Source organism: Eleutherodactylus coqui, chromosome 1 (assembly GCF_035609145.1).
Source record: "Eleutherodactylus coqui strain aEleCoq1 chromosome 1, aEleCoq1.hap1, whole genome shotgun sequence".
Taxonomy (NCBI): domain Eukaryota; kingdom Metazoa; phylum Chordata; class Amphibia; order Anura; family Eleutherodactylidae; genus Eleutherodactylus; species Eleutherodactylus coqui.
The window spans coordinates 167,835,590-167,850,597 of NC_089837.1; the positions used below are offsets into that span (position 1 = coordinate 167,835,590).

The 15,008-nt window shown below is 39.4% G+C and overlaps 1 protein-coding gene across 2 annotated transcripts in view; it reads left to right on the top strand.

Moving 5' to 3' along the window:
• The first annotated feature begins 3,475 nt into the window (after window positions 1-3,475).
• The window catches only part of MYOM2 (myomesin 2), a 194,098-nt gene continuing 182,565 nt past the window's right edge, over window positions 3,476-15,008 (top strand). For both annotated transcript variants that reach the window (XM_066603582.1, XM_066603590.1), the window contains exon 1: window positions 3,476-3,556. The gene's annotated coding sequence lies outside the window, so the exon portion shown is untranslated. The remainder of the gene's footprint in view (window positions 3,557-15,008) is intronic.

Genomic DNA, 15,008 nt, shown 5'->3' on the forward strand with positions numbered 1-15,008 from the left:
TGGATCACTAATGTAACTATGCAAAAACATTACAGTGAATGAGGTTGAAGACTCTTTCCTTAAGAGCTGGGCTTTGTTTGAGGGTTCCAAGCTCACTGACATTTCAGATAGAAGTGTAGCAGCGCAGAGATGCATTCAAGCACTGTGGAAACAAATATTTTTTTTCTTATCCATTCAGAAATCAGTTTTTTTTTTACTTATTTGCCAGCGTTTGTTAAGTCACTACTAGAGATGAGCGAACGTACTCGGATAAGCACTACTCGTCCGAGTAATGTGCCTTATCCGAGTACCGCTGTACTCGTGCTGAAAGATTCGGGACGCGCTGCGGTGCGGGGAGCTGCAGGAGAGAGCGGGGAGGAACGGAGGGGAGATCTTTCTCTCCTTCTCTCCCGCCCGCTCTGCCCCGCTCCCCGCTGCGACTCACCTGTCAGCAGCGGAGCGCCCCGAATCTTTCAAGACGAGTACAGCGGTACTCGGATAAGGCACATTACTCGGACGAGTAGTGCTTATCCGAGTACGTTCGCTCATCTCTAGTCACTACATTATTTAAAAGGTTAAAAGGTTGTATCACAGAAGAAAAAGGGCATTTTTCCACGGAAACAGCATGCTTGTGTGATGATAGCGGCCGGACAGAAAACAACAGAACTGGACTTCACCTGTAGCATTCATGTTTGCCAAGTACTAATAGTGTCTCCGAATACTCAGACACCCCAAGTCTTAAGGCCCTTTTAGATGCAATGATCATCGCTCAAAATTCGTAAAAAGTGTCGAAAGTGAGCGATGGTTTTGCTTTTAAAGACGACTGTTTAAACGTAACAATTATCATTGAAAACTGGACAATAAACGATAATTGAACGATAGTTTGTTTGAATGGCGTGTGCATCAGGAAGGTGAAAAAATTAGGTAAAAACTGTTAAACCACTGAACAATTTTCATTTAAACCAAACGATAAGCGAACTACCAAACAATTGATTCTAAGCGAACTGAAAGACAATGATGAATGAATGACTAACGAAAAGTGCACGATGGGCGCGTGTTTACATGTAACGATTATCGTTCAATTGCGACACTTAACGAATTTTGAGCGATGATCGTTGCGTCTAAATGGGCCTTTACAGTAGGACACAATTATGCAATAACAGGATAGTCAAATGAGCAATAGTATGAAACATGATTCCAAACTAGTAGCTAGCAGAAATGCAAGAATATGAGCCAATAGATGACAAGAACGGAATAATGATGGTGATCAGTCAATGGCTTCAATGGATGATGGTAGTTGGATAGTGGAATAGACGGATGATGGTGACGTTTATCAGATAACGTAGCAGATGGGTGACACTGAAAAAATAATAACAAACCAATAATAACTGGGAATGAGATTTGTATGCTTATATATTTTTGTGTTATTTTACCTTTTTGCGTGTATTGTAGGTGGTCACATTTTATTACTAATGAATGTAAAAATTGAAAAGAGTTCATTCAAGGGACAAATTCCAGTCATTTTGGACGCCATGGGTTGGTTATAGTGAAGACAATACAAACCCAAATGTGGATCATAGTATCTAATATGTATACCTACAGTTCTTGTCTCTTTTAGTAGTATGCACTTAAGTTTGGCTAAAAATACTCTTAGACCTCTTGCACCCCCCACCTGCCCCCCTCTCCCTACCCCAATACATCCATACCCTTCATCCCTATTTTCTACTTTCCCTCCCCCCTCCCATCTCTTTAAGTTGCTTTCTAATTTAATGGCGCTAGGTTGCACTAGGTGCGAAGACAAAATTAAAATTTTATCTTAGGTATGTCAAGGAGTTGATGCAATAATTTCTCTAACTGGACACAAGGGTTTCTTTTCCTTTTGTTATTCATGTGCTGCAATTAAGCCGCAAGGACCTGCGTGTCCACTTATGTATGGCTTCCCAGGGAGGAGGTTACCCTCCCTACTGTCTTGGTTATTTTTCCAAAAAAAGAGATTGTTTAAAAAAAAAAAAGAGTTCACTCACTTTTTCTTGCAACTGTAGTTGTGCCGGATGCAGGCCTTTACCCTTCCCTTATTTTTTAAATGAATGAGTGTAATTTGAGAGTATAGAAACAAGCCTGAGAAAAGCCAGGCACCGGTATGTCTCCAAGGTCATCCATTTACTCTGTACATTTTGTAATGAAATGGATATTAGCAACCTACAGATCTGTAAATGGAATTTCAAAGACAAATACATTCTATATCCCTCCTGGTAAACTGGCTTTTTAGAAGAATTATACCATGCACTGCATTTATGATATTTTCCTTCGAGCATTTAGCATAACATTTAATTAGATACAGCAAAAAGTTACAAGGCTTCATTTAGGCCCCTCTCACACATGTTTACTGCGTTTTCAGCATTTTTATAGCAGTTGACTGCATTTTCAGCTGTGTTTTCACAAGCTGATAATGCCTGAACTGAAAAAACGCAGTCAAAAACGCAGGAACCACATTCCATGGCGTATTCAGCAGTGCTGAAAACGCATCCCATTCCTTTCAATGGGCAAAGCATCACGTTTTAAAATGCAAAAACGCATGAAAATAGAACAGACAGACCTTGAAAAATAGATAGATAGATAGATAGATAGATAGATAGATAGATAGATAGATAGATAGATAGATAGATAGATATGAGATAGATAGATAGATAGATAGATATGAGATACATAGATAGATATGAGATAGATAGATAGATAGGAGATAGATAGATAGATAGGAGATAGATAGATAGATAGATAGATAGATAGATAGATAGATAGATAGATAGATAGATATGAGATAGATAGATAGATAGATAGATAGATAGATACGAGATAGATAGATATGAGATAGACGGATAGATAGATAGATATGAGATAGATAGATAGATAGATAGATAGATAGATATGATATAGATAGATGTTAGATAGATAGATATGAGATAGATAGATTTTAGATAGATACGTAGATATAGATAGATAGATGTAGATATAGATAGATAGATATAGATAAATAGATAGATGTTAGATATATATAGATAGATAGAAATAGATATATAGACAGTTAGATGTTAGATAGATACGTGGATATAGATAGATAGATGTTAGATAAATAGGTAGACATATATGAGATAGATAGATAATTTCTGTATCTATAGTGACAGATAGAAAAGAAGAAGTGAATGGATATAAGTAGATGCATAGATAGTTGTGCTAGATAGAAGTATAGACATAGACAGCATAATACATTGTGCAGTATGTTTTGCTAATGCTCTGAAACCGTAAGTAATGGCAAGACCAGACATTGTGTAGCATGATGAATAATATGTTTAGTGCTAGCGTCAAGATATACTCTGTCAGGGTGACCTAAAACTGTGGTAGTCCAACTTCATGTCTGCTATATATAGCCCCATGGCTTGCCATACATGGGATGGAAGGGCTGCAGCATTCCTTTACAGATAGATATTATTTTTGTTTTCCTCACTCTGAGTCTGGTTAGAAGTTAACACAGATCCTGCTCTACTCTGCAGGGAAGATTAAAGTTTTCCTCTTATAACTGGTAAGTATTTGTTTATTTAGTATAGCTATAATACTGCATATCATTAAGTCTGTGACATGTTATTGCATAATGCAAATATTACAGATTACCTGTAATAACAACTTTTAAAAACTTGTGAGGACCAGAACTGTTTTTATATCTATAGATAGATAGATAGATAGATAGATAGATAGATAGATGTACAGTATATAGTAAATGTAGGAATGATAAAAATGAAAGGTAAAATTCTTTTGGGCTGACTCAGAACTTTCTGCTAAGCTACATTTCGCTATGAGGAAAAGAGAGTATAAACCCTTGCACTTCACTGGCTTGACTACTAGCCAGACTTCTAATAAACCAGCACATCCAAAGTGGCATTAGAGGCATTACATAGCAATAGCTATCTTGGTGGGTTTCAGGCAATGATATGTATTCAAAGTATGTATTCTGACATTTCATGTGCTTAACAAAAAACCCATTGTGATTAGTTGAATATAGAAGCTGTATAGTACCAGAGCCAAATAAACTTGGAAGGTAGAACAAACTATGACTTGATGATATAGTTGAATCATCATTTAAGCTCTTCTATAGCTTTTTATTACTCATTTTATCCCATGTGTATTTAGTGAATGTGGGTAGACTACAGATGGCATCTATCATGAGTTTTAGCAAAAACACAATACTCAATTTTATGCTTTATTATTAGCAAATACATCCTTGGTATCCACATATGCTCTGTGAATCCCCTACATTATTCTGTATGTAGTCTTTGATGAGGTTTTTTTAAGCCAAAATCGAGAAATTGTTCCAAAAAGAAGGGAAAGCTCTTTTTACTGCATTACTAGGATTCCTCCCTTACGCGTGAAAAGTGCACTAATGTATTTGGAAAGGCAGTAAAATCTGAAGCGAGGTAGTGAGCATTACATAAAGCATCATGTATTAATGTAAAGTTGCATGATCTGGAACCAGCGCATGATTTGCGAGGAATGTATAACTCATGAATTATGGATTTTATGTTGTGATATAAACCATAGCGCTTTTGTATCTAGTATTTAATGGGGTTGTACAGGAGTTAGAAAAACATGGCTGTTTTGTTCCAAAAACAGTGCCACACCTTCTCAGTTCAGCTCTACTGACGTGAATGTGGCTGAGCTGCAATACCAAACACAGCCTGTGGACTGGTGCGGCACTGTTTTTGAAGTCAGTCATGTTTTTCCTCCTAATTCAGGCCTTCTCTTCTTTCAGTACCTGCCTGCATCTAAAATGGAGCTAGCAAGGGAGTGTGTGAGACCTCTAGTGTGTGGCCTAATTGGAGAAAAGAAACATAAAGTCCATAATTAATGTCTCCTCCCAATGCTTTCTATGTTATTGTAACATAGTAACATAGTATGATAGGCTGAATAAAAACAATGTCCAACTATTTCAGCCTGTTTCAACCCCTAGTTGATCCAGAGGAAGGCAAAAACGCCAAGGGGCAGAAGCCAATTAGCCCGTTTGGGGGAAAATTCCTTACAGACTACGTAATGGCAATCAGAATAATCCCTGGATCAACCTTTGATAGTTCCTACCTAAATATAAGACCCAGAACTACAAACTCGCTGGTCACCTAATGTCTATATCCTGTAATATCCTTCCGCTCAAGAAAGATGTCTAGTCTCCTCTTAAACTCCTCTATGGATTTTGCCATCACCATGTCCTCAGGCAGAGAGTAAGGATCAATAACATGTAATATACCAGGTAATCGATAATCCACACCTGAGTTCTTGACACCACCTGGAATATATAGAGCCAGCCACATAAGTGTATGCTGGTTTGGTGATTGGTCCCTTCTGCTATTATTAAGCAAAAAATTGATTCCTTTAGGGGTCTGAGCAACCGAGGATTGACTAAATCTAAGAAAGGTTTCAGCTCTTTACCTTATTTGAACATTCTGACTGTTGTCAATCAGGTGAGATCAAAACATCTTCCTATGGCCCCATGACCTGGTACAATATGCAACCAACCACAGCAGCAATATGCAACCTACCTGATGATCAAGAAGGATCACCTGCTACTGGGGTTTATTATTAGTTTGGGATATATATCCCAAATAACCTATCAGTTCTTGCTAACGACCACATAACAGCTCACAAGAACATAAAAATGGACATGCACTGTACAGATAGAGAGTGGGGCTTCGGAAATTCTTTCTGCTGAAGAACCCAAGGAATCCAAGACCAACTCTGGATAGCTGCCTTTTGCATTATGGAATTCATTACTCATGAAATGCATGAAATGTGTCAATTGCATCTCTAAGCCCATGCACTTATGAAGGCGTCATATTTATTCCATTGCAGTGTTACCATATTTTCTATTTGTGTATTGATTTGCCTGGTTCTATGGGCTGGATTTACGTGTACCGTTTAGTTGGTCTAATAATATAGACTATATGTGTTATAGCTTGCAGATGTTTTTTTGGGGTATTAAGTAATTTTTAATTATTCATGCTGTGATGTAAAGAGCAGACTAAATGCTTCTTCTAAAAAATGTTAAAGGATGTTCTGTCTGTGAACTGAGACTGTACAGTATGTAACAGAACCTCAGTGTTGATTTCCAAAGCAGCTGACAACATTGACATATGGAAATGCAGTGACATTTTAGGCAGGGAACATGTTGTGATTGAACCGGTCAGACACAATTGCGCATAAAGGTTTCCAAAATTAGCTAGATTCTCAAAAGCAATAAAATGACGCATGAGGTAATAAAGCTGGCCAGGATTTTAACTTAATAAATAGTCTGGTATATATATGTATATATATATATATATATATATATATATATATATATATATATATATTAAAATAGGTAATATAATACATGATACAGGTATGCACAAAAATTTAGCAACCTTTTTGATATGAACGTCGCTATATACCACTTTCGCAAAAAAAAAGGCGTATATCAGAAATATATCTATGTATCTCTTCAATGTACTTGTATTAAATAAGTGTAAGGCTATCATGCTAATAACTATATCTATAGCCCACTGATATGTTTTGAATGGCCTAATAGTTGATAACTAGGTAGCTTTCTTTCTGATTTTCTAATATATTTATATATATATATATATATATATATATATATATATATATGGCAGTTTTTTCTTCTTGACTCCAGGAATGCTATGCATTTAGTAACATTTGTTTTTACTGTATTGATTTTATGATGCAGCTTAATTTCTGGACTATGGTTTAGTTTTATAGCATAATGCCGTGTGGAAACCTCCCTTGCAAGCTTAGCAGTGCATGCTTAAGTCAGTCTCTCTCAGCGGAGAGGGATTTGCTGTAAGTGGTTTTGTATGGTAGATGGAAGTCTTAGCAACAGTACTGAGTGTTTAGAACAGCTGCAGCGATGGCTCAGATATTATCATGCCTGACACATGGCAGCAGAAAATAATTTCATCCTTGTGTAAATCTACTGCAGCACGTACACATTCTGAATCTAGAGTACAATATATATACACACTCTGTGTAAAAAAAAAGTACCTATAATAAGGCATTTTGCTGCAAAACTCGGCATGCAGTTACATCTCAAGCAAATATACCAATGATTAGAGTTGTAACGTGATTGAATAAACTGTCATGCCACCTGAGGCTCTAAAAGTGGTTCCACCCTTGCCCTATTATAAAGCTCTCAGAGGCTACTTGTGTGTAGTGACCTCTTCCTCTGCTTGTGTAGAGCTTGATGACCACTAGACATACTTCTACAAAGCTGTTGAGATCTGTTACTTTTGCGTGGGCAAGTGAGCACTGGGCCCACACAAATGTTACCATGGATAGGGAACACCAGGTGAAACTACCACCGATTAACACCTCTCCCTGTATTCTACAAAGGAAGATAACCAAGGACCTACCTGAGCGGGAACATCACACCAATAAAGGCTGGCCCAGCGATCTTCGGATCTGGGCCCTTTTTGCCCCTTCGAACCCACGCACCCAGGCAAGGACACAAACACATGCCACCACTGACAGGGACAACTGAACAGAATTAGAAGACACACAGAACCATAATCATACCATACAGCAGCCAATAAAGCAAACACTAGTAGCAGATGTTAATACGATAAATGCCAGGTATTTGTTGACATTTTGGCCAAAATATGGAACTATACCGCTAGTCCCTACACTAACCAGGAGTCCAGTGACATAACCAAACAAAGCCATAAGACACAAACCTTTCTTGCAGCCACCACACATAGAACCTGCTCACACAACAAAGAGAGAGAATGAGAACAGAGAAAGTTGAACACACCCACACCTGAAAAGACAGCTCTTACGTGTACTGACCTTGGTTGATTGGCTGACTGGAGACACACACACACACCCAGCCAGCACTATCCCCACACCTGAGCAGGAAAGCTGCAAAGAACCTGTAGTACAACAGATCTCAGGAGATAGATGTGACAGGATCAGTGGATGTCTGAGGCAACTGGGTCTAGGACGTCCTCGACAAACCGCTATTTGAGAGGATCATCTGATTGTCCAACAAGCACAATTAGCTCCAACCGTTTTGTTGTCTGACATCCATACTCATTACATGTGTAGCCTTTGACACCCACCATCACCTCGGTTTGCAGTGGTGTTGTGAACAATGAAACTTGATTGCTATGGATAGGAATGGGGTTGTCTTCAACAACAAATCCAGGTTTAGTTTGGGTACTGATGATGGTTGTGCTCATGCCTGGAGACCTAGGGGTGAGCTCCTCAATCCTGCTTTTGCTGTGGAGCGGCACACTGCCCCCGCTTTTGGTGTGATGGTCTGGAGGGCTATAGCATATGACAGTTGGTCACCCATCGTGGTGGTACAAGGGACAGCTCAGCGATATGTTCAAGACATCCTGCAGCCACATGTGTTACTTCTTATGACAGGGCTTCCAAGAGGCATTTTTCAGCAGGATAATGCTTGGCCATGCGGAGCAAGGGTGTCACAGGAATGCCTCCACAACACTGCTGCCCGGTCACCAGATTTATTGCAAATAGAACATGTATGGGACCATCTGGGATGCCAACTTCGATAGCCTCTGAGTTTGCACGATCAAGGGGGTCAGTTGCAGCAATATATATAATGCAACAATTTGGAATTTTTATATATAACCATATTTTATTCACTAAGGAATATAAAACACATATCATAGGGTGAAAGTGGGACAATTTTCAATTTAATTTTTAAGAAATTGATTGACAAATTGATGGCAGCAACACATTTCAAAAAAGTTGGGAGAGGAGTAGCAGTAGGCTGGAAGAGTAAGTGGTACTAATGCAAAGCAGCTGGAGGGTCAATATTCTACTAAGTCACATGACTTAGAGAAGCTCTCAGAAGCAAAGATGGTCAGAAGTTCACCATTCTGTGAAAAATTGTCTAAAAATTGTAGAACTATTTCAGAAAAAAATGTTCCTTAATGTAAAAATGTGAAGACTTGGAATATCCCACCATGCACAGTGCATGATATCATCAAAACATTCAGAGAATCTAGAGAAATTCTTGTGCACTAGGTTGTTGGTTAATATTCAATGCTGGATATCTACGGGCCCTCAAGCATCACTGCATTAAAAACAGGAATGATTCTGTAATGCAAATAACTGCTTGGACTCTGGAATACTTCCAGAAATCAGTCTATAAACACAGTTCGCCGGGCAATCCGCAAATACAAGTTAAAGCTGTGTCATGCAAAGAAGAAGCTGTATATCAACACAATCCGGAAACACTGACATCTTCTCCGGGCCAAAGCTCATTGAAAATTAACTGAGGCAAAATGGAAAACTGTTCTGTGGTCAATAGCATCAGAACTCTTTTTGGAAACCACAGATGCCGTGTCCTGCGGATTCAAGAGGAGATAGAGCATCCAGCTTCCTCTCAGCACACAGTTTAAAAGCCAGTGCATCTCTGATGGTATAGGGTTGCATTAGTGCCTATGGGCAGCTTACACATCTGGAAAGGCACTATCAATGCTGAGCAGTATACAGAGGTTTTAGTACAGCATATGCTCCCATCCACATAACATCTCTTTTAGGGAAGACCTGGTATAATTCAGCAAGACAATGCTTAACCACATACTGCATCCATTACAACATCATGGCTTCGCAGAAGAAGAGTCCGGGTGCTGAACTGACCAGCCTGCATTTTAGACCTTGCACCAATAAAAAACATTCGGCACAATATGAGACAAAACATCTGACAAAGATGACCCAGGACTGTTGAGCAACTAGAATCCTACATCAGACAAGAATGGGAGAACATTCCTATCCCAAAACCCCAGCAGTCGGTCTCCTCACTCCCCAGACATTTCTAAATGAGTTTATTTTTTTAATGAAATTGAAAAATGTCTCACTTTCATTTTCTAATATGTGTTCTATCGGGAATTAAATATGGTTAGATGAGATTTTTAAATCATTTCATTCTTTTTTTCCTTTACATTTCTTTACATTTCACACAATGTACCATTTTTTAAAAGTAAAGTTTGTATTCCATTTTTAAAAAAGTAGTGTTTCTACTGCTTAATTATCATGGATCTCCAGGGTATCCCTTAACCTCTTCACTGCTTTAGACCATCAAGGATTATACGGTAGTAGTGCATTCTACTGTTTATATGGGTTACTCAGCTGTTACTTTTATTAGGTTACACTTTTCTGGCTGGTGGTATTCACAGGGATACTTTGGCTATTGTTGATGTTTTTGTGTTATCTGCGGACTGTATAGTGGCATTGTTTACTTGGACAGTATTAGCCCTCATGTCCACTGGGAAAATCAGGCCCGCTACGGATTCTCCATGGAGAATCGCAGCGGGTCCCTCCTGCCCCGCGGACATGAGGGCTGAAAATAGAATAAACTCACCTGCTGCGGGCCGTGCGTGTCTTCCCTTCTTCCCGGCCGGATCTTCTTTTCTTTGGCCCAGCAGATGTGCTCGGCACGCCAGCTGCGTGCCGCCCGCATGCGCCAAGCCGAAGCAAGACGATCCGGCCGGGAAGAAGGGAAGACATGCACAGCTCACAGCAGGTGAGTATATTCTGATTTTAAGTATTCCGCGGATCCGGACGGCTTCCATAGGCTTCAATAGAAGCCTGTGGGAGACCCGCAGCAAATGGAGCATGGTCCGGATTTTTTCCTGCACGTGGTTCCGCGTCTGCAGGGAAAAATGACATCCGCAGGTATTTAACTACCTGCGGGTGTCTAATGCATCCCTATGGGGCGTGGATCCGCGTGCAGGAAAAACGCTGCGGATTTAAAATCTTAATTTGCAAGTGGACATGAGGCCTTAGTCAGTGTTATTTCTGTGTGCTGTATGGTGGTATTAGTTATGTATACATTATAGCAGACTTGTCTGTGTACACTGTATAATGGCATCATTTATGAAAGACCCCATAATGAGAACCCACACTGTGTCTACTTGTAAGAGTGTGAGCACCGCAAGCCCCTCCTTGATATAATCATTGGGTATAATCCCTATTCTCAGTGTCTTATTAATGTCTGAGCTGTTTGAAAAATATGGAAACATTTATCTGTGCTACATATGTGGATTTATTTTAAAAACATAGGATAGTAGAAAGAAAAAGGACAATAGAAATGACTGATTTTCTAGCTTCTCCTTTCTCGACCCCTTCGCTGCTACACTATCCTGTGCTTTTGGAAAGTTCACACATGAAAGCTGTTTTGAACTGGTGAGATCAGTTGATTCTCGTCGGGAAAGTGGCAGGCAATTCAGAACAACTGACTGAGTAGTAAGGCAAACTATCAATGGATATAAGTAATGCCTTTGGGATTCAGTCCTTGTATGCCTAAGGCAAAATGACAATATCTTTTCTCCAGCTGTCTGCACTGGACTAGTTCATGCATTTAGCTTGACTTTGGTAAGAAACCTTGGATCCAGTGTCATCTATGAAATTCTATGCAATTCCAGGATTCTGTCATCGTTCTATTGGGAACTAGGTGCTTTGTCAGACTCAGCTCTTATTAGTAGGATCTGGCCATACTGGATAATTTATTATTTAACATCTCTTGCTTTCTTCTACATGCCTGCAGCAACTATTGCAATGCAGAATTCCCAGCTACTGTAATGGTAGGTCCACGTAGGATGGAGATGCTGTGGATTTTTGAACAAAGAAGTTCTTCCAGCATTCAAAAAGATGAGTAAAACGCAGTTTGTATGGCTAGAAATGCATAAAAGCATTCCCTGTGTTTTCATTTTCTGCTCCTACATGATGTTTTTAAACTATATCTGATAATGGCCAAGTTTTATATATGATCTTTTTGAGTGCTGGAAGAACTTTTCCGTCTAAGGATTAATCTGCCCTCGCTGGAGAATTTTTCTTTTCTGCACTGAATCTGTAAGATATTTGGGATTAAATTTTGTTTTTCTTTGCTGTGGATGTTACCTGCAAATTTTCTCAGATAAAAACTGCTGCCGATTACAGTGCCAGACATGTGAATGAGATATAATAGGGAATCCATTGGCTTTTATGAGTGCCACAAATTAAATTTATGGGGTTATAGGAGCTGAGATGGGATTATTGTACGTAACCCGCTCAGCATTCCCCTGCTGTCCATTCTCAAAGCCTTAGTTGCATGCGGCCCTCTCTCTATAGTCATTTGCTGACTATCCCCTACTGAACATTTTCGCACCCTGATCAAATGAGATCTGTTTAAGTTCAATCTTGCCCATAAACTGTTGAGCTGGTCTTTGATATAAAGATAGATTTTGTGCAATCAGAATGCTTGACAGGAAAATGTATATGAGAAGTTATTTCTCACAATAGTTGTTAATAATACTCATTATATCTATGGTCTTCTCTGGTTACATTGACATACATGTAAGCTCATTTGAAAGCATAAGACATATTAATACTACTGAAGGAAGATCTCATAAGACACTACCTTCCAGAAACACATTTATGTGGATGTAAATCTGCTTACCATTATAAGGATTTTGTAGAATAAATGTACGCTACTAAGTCAAAGAATAAAAAAAAATTCATAGCATTCACAGTGAATAGACTGATTAGTAAGGAAAAAAACATTAATCAGTAATTTTGAGTTAGGTAATGAATTCTGTTTTTGTTGAGAACCTTTGTTTCATCATTATGGCTGTATGTTGCTTCTCCCAACTCCTGTAGGTTGATACCTGGTTTCTGAAAGGTAGTAAGTGTCGCAACTTGTCTATTGCGACGGCATCATGGTCATGTTGGCCAAGATACAGGGACAGACCAGTCAGTCTGCCACTATGCAGGTCACTGGTTGACACATGTTGTGCAGGGGCTGCTGGCTACTATCAGTACCTGTATGCTGCATGCTGGCATTCTCTCTTAAGGTCCTACCTTTGAGAGAGGGTTTGGGGTGTGGTTCATTCTCTGTGCTACCTAATAACAGATGGGGAGAACTTTTTTATTCTTACCCCTCCCATAGTCCATTGCTGTTTATTCAGTTTGCTGAAAGCTATCTACTTACAGATAAGTGCTGGTTTACTTTCCTCTCATTGTGTTGGTGTTTGCACAGTTGCTTTGCTGTGTTTTGTATATCCCTCCTGGTGTTTTCATAGGGATAGCCAGGTCCTAGAAGAAGACAGTGGGGCCGTCCTTTCCAGGACGCTAACTTTGCGTTTATGCAGGGGTTCCCCATCTTCCTGTGCAGTAAGGGCAAGTTACTTCCATCTTCTATAGTCTAGTGTGGCGTAGCCTTACTCAGCATTATACTGTGAGTGCTTTGGCAGTTCTGTGAAGACGTCGCCCTGCGTCCATGCTGGACGTGGTGCTCTAGCACCCCACGGACATGACAGTAAGGATAGATAGACTTAGGCTTTATGCATACGAGTGTATTACAGATCCCTCCTATGCGGATCCATAATACTGCACTCATTTATTTTTCACAAACTCTGAAGATTCATGAGAACAAAACTGTGCTAGGCATTATGCTCTCTGTAATATAGCATGTCATACAGCATAACAAAGGCACAATACAGTGCAGTGGCATGTGGAGTGGTAGACGATATGTAATATGAATCTATAGGGACTTTATCCGCCACCGTAGAGGGATGTGCACGTGGCAGTGCAGTGTGCATGAACCATTATATGAAAATCCTTTCAACACTTGAAGGAAAAATGGATTACTAATATTTAACACTAAATGAACTGGTACTAAAATATTCTTCTTACTACTTCACACTTTTGAGATATACATTCTGCATCACATGTGGTATATGACTGTAACCGTGAAACATTATTTTGGAGATGGGTTGTCAAAGTCATATCAGGTATTTCACAGCTAAATATAGCTCTTTACCACTTCAGAAAACACCTTCTAGATGTCAATGCCAATGATTTATCAGTAGAATACAGAACTAATGATGCCACCACCTTGGCTCTCAGCTACAGCTGAGGAGTCTTTTTAACTATTGCTTTTCTTATTTAATCCAAATTGAAAAATAGTGTGATTAAATAGATTGAATAGTTTACATCACGCCCTGTTAAATGCACTAAAGGCATGTTGAGCTAAAGGAGATCTCCTACTCAACTCTTCTATAAGAGACCCACAGACTAGATCTCCCACTCACCCTCTCTCTGGGAGACCCAAAGACTGTGCAAAGTTTGCTACCTAAAAAGCTGACATATACATGACTGGGCAAGGACATAAAATAGTGCAAACGTTAAGTATAGAAGTTAGCCATAGCTGCCTCTCTGTGCTTCTGACTAAATGAGAGTTGGAATCTGATTGGTTTCATGCATTCTACATCCACAGGTTAAGTGACATAGCACATTCATTGGGTTCTATTCATTTTGTTCTTTGTCTAATTTCTTGGGTGTAAACAGAAAAATACACATCAATGTTCTTGCAAACGGGTATACTAGTTTATAACAGTCAACCAGATCAAGTCCACAAATCTAAGTGAACCCCATAAAGGGAAGAAACCTCAGGACTTGCAGAGATATAGGAGAAAAATTTTACTCACCAAATACTGAGGCTGTTTTGGCTCTGCATGGGCCTTTGTCAATTAAAGCAAAGATAGGCTCATGTAAAACCCAAATGTCTCTTGCAATTAGTGTAAAAGGATATGTCTATATGTACCAGAAATGCTGTGAATTTTCTATTTAGATTTGCATACAAAAAATCGACAGCAAATTACAGCATTAGGCAAGTCAATAAGATTTAAACATATCTCATCTGTAGGCCCATTGCAGACTAGTGTGTTTGGGGCCGCGTGTAGCCCATATTAATCCATGGGTAGCACCCCCCCCCCCTATTATAGGGCTATGAGGACATGCACGCTGACGTTTATTCATGAGGACAATGTCCTATTCTTGTGAAAAATAAGACATGCTAATGCAGGCCAATGTACCGCCTGTCCATAAATTGGACCGCACACGAGCAGTTGTCCATGTTCTTTCCGATGTGAGTTGCACCCAAGCCTCTTAGACACAACTTGCACAAACGGGAATTTTGTGAAATT